The sequence below is a fragment of the Oncorhynchus nerka genome, linkage group LG12 (assembly GCF_034236695.1).
Source record: "Oncorhynchus nerka isolate Pitt River linkage group LG12, Oner_Uvic_2.0, whole genome shotgun sequence".
Lineage (NCBI taxonomy): Eukaryota > Metazoa > Chordata > Actinopteri > Salmoniformes > Salmonidae > Oncorhynchus > Oncorhynchus nerka.
The window spans coordinates 30,876,593-30,884,266 of NC_088407.1; positions in this window are offsets into that span (position 1 = coordinate 30,876,593).

The window sequence follows — 7,674 nt, forward strand, 5'->3', positions numbered from 1 at the left end:
GCTTAAGAGAGCATCTGGGTAGAAAAGCTATAGCCACAGTTATTTACTGGGCTTTGAAATGTTCATTTATTGATACCAATTTGTTTTCGATTTGATGGCAGGCTCCAGAGAGCGTCACAAAAAAATGTCAATTTTGCTCCTGGAAGAAGGCAGCGACCGGGCCCTTTCAGTGCACAAAGCGCCCCTGTGACTTGATGAATGGCCAGCCTTTAATGTTATGGGGGATTAAAGATAACTTTTGAACGATCGCCGGGTGAACGTATAGGCAGCTCCTCTTTCACCGGCATAATATGTTCTGGGCTGTCAGCATTTTAATTACCTCTCCATTTTAAACTCAATCCACGTGACCCCCTCTTCAACAAAAAAAAACAAGACTACAGGAGGTGGGGGGGGGATTGGAGAGGTGGGTTAGGGGATTGCTCAGGTATTCCATTGATTACCAGGCACCATTAAAGATCAAGAGGGGAGGGCACTCAGAGACAGTCAACTAGCAATGAGATTGAAGTGGCCGCAATGATCTTTCCTGTACACCCTGAATGACGCTGATGTGTTTAGCAGTTTTCCCTCTCCATTACAGGAGTAGTACTGTTGTGGAGGCCCCGCTCTGTCTCCTACACCGGCAAGACCACGGGTGTCAGTTTGGAGAAGGGCTTCCTATCCTGGACGGACTGGCGGACTGACGGACTGCGTCAGGATGTTCAGATCATGTCGGCTAACCCCTGGGGAGAGAGGTCTAGGGTTCACCGGCATATGATTCACCGCTGTCACATGAAAAAGACCGGCAGGCGAGCTGCGGAGAATGCGAGATGAGCGGGTTATACGTTTGTCCGTCGTTGAGGGCTGTGATTGCGGGATCAGCATGCAAAGAGCACGGGGACCTGAAGTGATTGCCTGTCCGACCAGTCAACAGCTACTGTATAATTGTCAGCCATTTGAAAATGCGGTGACGGGTCCAGCGCGTCTGCTGGCTAACGAGAATAATGGACTGTGCAAGTGGCTGAAGCTTGATTGCTTCCTTTTGTTTCTGGCCGCCACCTCCAAAAATCCTGACAAGGAGATGTTTGTTGGGGGGTAGGGAGGGAACAGCCTTAACAACAGCCGTGTATTAAAAGCATCTTGAGAAACAGATGCCTGGGTTCTATCGTATCCCCTGTAGTCTTAGTCCACTCTCCGCCCACGCCTTCGCTGGCAAGTGCCACTACCCCTGGCTCTCCATTTTTGTTTTTGTGTGTTTAGGGACTTATACGGGCAGGTGAGTCGCCGGATAAAAAAAAAAAGACATGTTGGGAAGCTGCAGCTTTTCATTGGCTGGTGATGAAGGATTGCTCCTTAGAACATCGGCGTCTGTCGACACCTTTGGTGGGAAGCAGCCGTATCTGGAGGCGCGGGGTTAATGGAGAGCACGGTTTGAGACTTCCCCTGCGTTTGCGCATTCCACGGGGGAACCAAATGAAACTACAGAAATGATAGTCTGCGTGCTCCCTATAACACTACTTCTACACAAAAGCAGGAAAAGCTCAGGCATTGCGGGAACGGTATCGCTTTCCATCTTTCTTTCACTCAGTAAGTACTCTATAGGCCTGTGATACCAAGATACACAGAGGCACATTAATGATTCACTATCCCCAATTCCCAACGGGCCGCGCTCGCAAAGTTTATTCTTCTGAAAGTCCTCGCTTTCGTCATTGTTCAACAAAGCTGTGCATCGCCCTAGGTGATGAAAACTGTTTTCTCTACCACAACAACCAAGGAGGGAGGAAAACACGAAGGTGAAATCAGGGGCAAGCTCAGGCAGCCTTGACGGGAGAAAGCCGAAAGAACCGAGGTCTTTGGGGATTTGTGGTACCGTAGTCAACCCTCTTCCACTCTGCTGACGTATAGCTGCAGGGGGCATCGTCATATTGTGCCCCCTGTTGGTCGAGGTGTTGGGTGACAAGTACCATCTGTCTGGTCTACTTCCTCCACCACCTCGTAACATGCCAGCAGAGAGAGAGAGAGAGAGAGAGAGAGGAAGAAGAGGCTCTGCTACTCCAGACATGCTAAAGGGGATGATATAATTAGTATGGCCATGTTTACTCTGCTGCTGTTGTTGTTCTCACTCCACAAAGGAATAATGAACTTCAATCTTTGCCGGCGTATGTGTGTGTGTGTTAAGTGGGTAGGTATTTGCTGTGAAGATTGCGAGTGATTGCTGTGAGTCAGTTAATTTGAACAGATGCATGTCACCAACAACAACACAAAAGTGTCGGGACACGAAAAGAGCCTCCTGCTTTCATGATCCGCTATAAAGAAAATAGAACAGAGCAACAGAGACTGACAATGACAGAAAACGAGAGGAAAAGTATAGGAGCATTTCCATGGAAAAGGACCCATGAGCGCCAACATGTGAAGTTCATAGGAGCGTATCAAGTTGGGTGTCGAATGAAAGTTAAGGGTCTATATTTTTGGGTAATGAAGGCATAGATACATATTTCAACTATTTTCCATCTTAAAAATGTGGCCTATTTTAAGTCTTTGATTTCTGGATGAACAAATGGAAAAGGGGTCTTGGAAAACATCTACCAGAAAAAGTCTTAAAAGGTGTCCGAAACACATTAAACACAATAATGTTGACGTAAAGACCCCTGCCAACTAATACAATTATTTTCCTTCGGGTAACTTTAAGAAATATTGCATTGTGCCTTATAATTCCGTTCCCAAAAACCCACATATATTTAAGATATTTTCTCACTTCTGTCCCTCATGATAATGACAATTCACAGAAGTAACAAGTAATGGTCAACCTACAAATTGTCTAGTGACTTTACTGATATCAATTTTGTTTATGAATTATTCAGTGATTAAAACTGTTTACCAAATGGGTAAACAAAATTACCAAAAAAAGATGTTACTGATTTACTGCAACTGAATTGGCTACAATGGGAAACCCTAATAGTCACAAGCCACAGTTGGGTCAACTGCTTCTGTCCTCCCTTCCAGTGGCATACTGTTATACTTGCCTAGTTAAAATAAAGGATCAAATGTAAATAATTCAGCTCATTACAGTTTTCTCTCTCTTTCTGTCGTCTAGAGGTCAAACCAAGAGTGTTAAAACAGTCTGGAAACCCCCTCCATCTCTCTCTGCCTTTCTCTCTCACTCTCCAGTTAATGCCACTTCTCCCGGCTCTTACTGACACCTACCCACGAGCCCCCTCTCTTTCCATTTACTGTAACCAGCATCCTCACCCACTGACCACCGACCGACACCGGACATCAATGGAAGTACAGTACAACACAGTACGGTAAAGAAACATGTAGTATTGTACAGTACTGAATAATGTACGGCAGGTAGCCTAGTGGTTAGAGCGTTGGGCCAGTAACCGAAAGGTTCTGGATCGAATCCCTGAGCTGACAAGGTAAAAATGTGTCGTTCTGCCCCTGAGCAAGGCAGTTAACCCATTGTTCACCGGGCGCCGAAGACGTGGATGGCGATTATGGCAGCCCCCCGCACCTCTCTGATTCAGAGGGGTGGGTTAAATGCGGAAGACATTTCAGTTGAATGCATTCAGTTGTATAACTGACTAGGTGTCCCCCTTTCTACTGCACTGTACTGAACTGTACTCTACTGCACTGTACTGCACTGTACTCTACTGCACTGTACTGAACTGTACTCTACTACACTGTACTGAACTGTACTCTACTGCACTGTACTGAACTGTACTCTACTGTGCTGTACTGCACTGTACTCTACTGCACTGAACTGTACTCTACTGCACTGTACTGTACTCTACTGCGCTGCACTGTACTCTACTGTGCTGTACTGCACTGTACTCTACTGCACTGTACTGAACTGTACTCTACTATGCTGTACTGCACTGTACTCTACTGCACTGTACTGAACTGTACTCTACTATGCTGTACTGCACTGTACTCTACTGCACTGTACTGAACTGTACTCTACTGCACTGTACTCTACTGCACTGTACTGAACTGTACTCTACTATGCTGTACTGCACTGTACTCTACTGCACTGTACTGAACTCTACTCTACTGTGCTGTACTGCAATGTACTCTACTGTGCTGTGATGTCCAAACTTGTGAAACGAGTAGTACATTTGTGTAGTACAGATCAGGGAGCCATGATGTAATTCCGTTCCCGTAATTTCGTTACCGGTTGTAAATACAATAACCAAAAGAGATTTGTTCAAACTCAAAGTGCCATGTCATAGCTGACACCCCATTGTTTTCTGCAGACATGTTTGAATCTTAATCCGGAGCAGATATTTAACAGAGTTTTTGTCAAACTTGGTCACATATAAACCTGAGAGAGCTTTTACCGTAATTCTGTTACCAAAGTTTGCATCTGCACAGTCCTTTCACTAAACCCGTTTTTGTAAATGTTTCAGTGGAAAGTGAAACATTTAATAAACAAATATAATCCTTATGCGTAGAGTTGTATGGTTTGTTAAACTTTGAAATCACTGATTTTTGTTTGGCATACATTTTAAAGTAAAACAATTCTGTTACCGTGGAATTGCCCAGATACATTAGGAGTGGGATGGTGATGAAGCAGATGAAATCTTCTAACCCACGTTGTTGAAATCTTCTAACCTTTGAGGGCTATCAACTCACTGACTGAACATACATGTGAATTCATACACATTATGAACATCCACTTTTGAACCATATTAACAAACATCACTGGCATGAAGACTTCCTTTCCATCTGATTATTGCAGAGCCAACATGGCTGTATCAGTTGCAATTTAAGCATGGGCATTTCTCCTGCTCTGTGAAGCTACTGTGGCTGAGGAAGTGGGTTCTGCTCAGCGCTGGCAGTGTCTAACCTAGAAAGGCTCTAGGCAGCTGGAGGCTGGGCTGGCAGAAATCAGGTCACAAATACATCAGAGACTCCCCAGAGCTCCCTCGCCCCAGCTCAATATACACAGAGCACAGATCCACAGCACACATCATATACACCACCACAGAGCGAGACAGCCAGGGGAGAGAAGGAAGGGAGAGGGGTACAAGAGAGAGAGAGAGACCGAGAAAGGGAGAGACTGAGAAAGAGAGGAATGGAGAGACTGGATGGTAGAGACTGAAAAAAGGAAGGGAGAGATAGAGAGAGGGGAGAGACGGGTACGGGGAGGGCAATAAAGAGTGGCAGAGGGGATGAGGAGGAGCAGAGAGGTGGGGGAGAAGGAGAGAGGGAGAGAGAGAGAGAGAGATGGCAAGGGAGAGAGAATAATAAAGGTAGTGTAAGCAAAACAAAAGGGATAGAAAATGAAGGGATGAGGGGTGAGAGACGCAGGAGTCCTGATGTCACGGTTGCCCCTCCTGTATGCATTTGTGACAAGTGATCACACAGGTACTGTGCAGCAAAAACTATGAAGGAACATTCTGGTGCATTGGGACTAAGTACACCATTTCCAAAATGGCTTCCCTACTATATCCACATCATCATAAAGGACCATACTCATGTATCATAATACACTCTTGATGTATACAATTTCGAGATACTGCCAACATCTGTAGGCTAATTCAGTCAAATAGGCTTTTGTAAATGGTTACCTCATACCTATTGTGTCATTACTTTTCAATAGTGTGCAAGAAAAGCAACAAAAGTGCCGTTTCGGGAGGAAATACAGGGAACACCGGTGCGGCTGCGAAAAGCGCTGACAGGCTTTTGGCCTTTTGCTAAGGTAAGGTTGGAGAAGAAACTGAGAGAGTGATAAAGGGGAAAAACACAAGCCTAGCTCCCGTAGGACGAATGCACAATAGTGCAATAAGCCGGAGAAATAATATCCTTTTTCTGCTGCATCAAGCCGGTTTGGATAATCTCTGCCACCCTCATCAAATCACTGCTTCATTACCTCAGGTGTTCTCATAATTACTGCTGAAATCTCGAACCCAGGTAGCAGGCGAGACATCCCTCCTCTGTTAATTCTAGTTACTGACCCCATACACACACAGACGCGCGTCCACACACACACACATTCTGTAGTCGTCGTTATTTATTTATTTGTTTACATCGGCTGAGAGAGAGGGAACAGGCCCCCGACGCTCTGGTGTGTAAAGCAAACCGCCGGTGACATCCTAAGCACGGCCTAACGCGGTTACCGCCACCGCGAAAGACACGGGCAGCCATTCCCAGGGTGCCCGGCGAGGGAAGCGAGCGCAACTGCCGCAGCAGGGGCCAAATCAGAAAGCACGGGGGCCAAATCCAATCAGCGGATGAGGACATCGCACAAGGGGCACAGCGATGGGGGAAGTGGGAGGAAGGAGAAGCAAACAGAGGGAGAGTGAAAGAGAGAGAGAGAAAAGATAGAGGTGTTTGTGTCCATGTGCATTGGCGAGGTTGAATTGCTTATGTACCCATCTCCCTTCTGGAACCCTCCCCCCGTAATAATGCAGCCATTTTCGTCCAGCTGATCCCCAATGGAGGTCTGATGAACCTGCAGCTAACATGCCCTTTGAGCTCACCAAAGGGGAAAAGCACAGAGAGTTCTTAACGATATCAACCTGGCGCAACATGCCAGCACACACTCCTCCACTCCCTAACTCCGCGTCCTCTCCTTCTCTTCCTTTTGCTTTCCCCATTCCCCCCGCTCTTTACTAGACTTTTAGGAGGGCCTCGTCCAGACAGGCGCAAATAAACTGAAAATAAACGTGAGAAAATGTCACACCCGTGCACATGCTGCGTCATTCTGCGACGGCTGGAAATTGCATTTAAGGATTTTTTGAAAGCCTGCCTTCGCCGATGGTGGTACTCTGATAGGTAGCTGGATGGAGAGATTAGATAAAAGGTATGATTTTCCGTGGCAGATGTCCTTCCCTCCCTTTGTTCATGTTCAGACACACAGGGTTCCCAGACGCTGGAAATATTGGAGTTATCAAAGCCGCCTGTCATTAGTTTTTATAGAAAAAATACATGTACATTTGAGATGCAAATAAAGATAGTTTATCGCCATGTTGGCATTTCAGGCCTTACAGTGCTTGAGGACAACAATGTTGGCATTTCAGGCCTTACAGTGCTTGAGGACAACAATGTTGGCATTTCAGGCCTTACAGTGCTTGAGGACAACAATGTTGACATTTCAGGCCTTATAGTGCTTGAGGACAACAATGTTGGCATTTCAGGCCTTACAGTGCTTGAGAAATACAGCAGAAATGCAGTGTACCTTCTGCCGAACCTGGGCTTTATCAGCTAATTCAATAAACCATCTCCTGTTCAAGTTGTTTCTGGAAAACAAAATCCCCATGCCACAACTAAATACTGTATATCAATCAAGCCATAAAGTCTCACAGTCACAGGAAAGAAACCCTCTCATTCAACAGTGTATCATCCGATACCTTGCAATATATGACATACAAGATTGGATTGTTTTTGAGCTAGCGAGTTTGACCAAGACGAATCACAAGCCATTTCAAGTGGATCAGATGTAACTAAACCCATTGGATCAGAGTGCATAAGCATCTTCCCAGACATCTTGTAAAGTGCTCCAGTGATGCTATTTGCCTGATTCTTGCATTGTTCCAATCTGTCACATTTGCATGTTTATTTCGCTCTTTCAGGCGCACAATATGCTAATGCTAATTATCTGCATGTGGCTATCAGCTGCGGCTGAGGTCCCCCTCCCAATCTCCATCATGTGACCCTTTAAAGATGTGCAACTTTTGAAAGTGATGTGTCGAA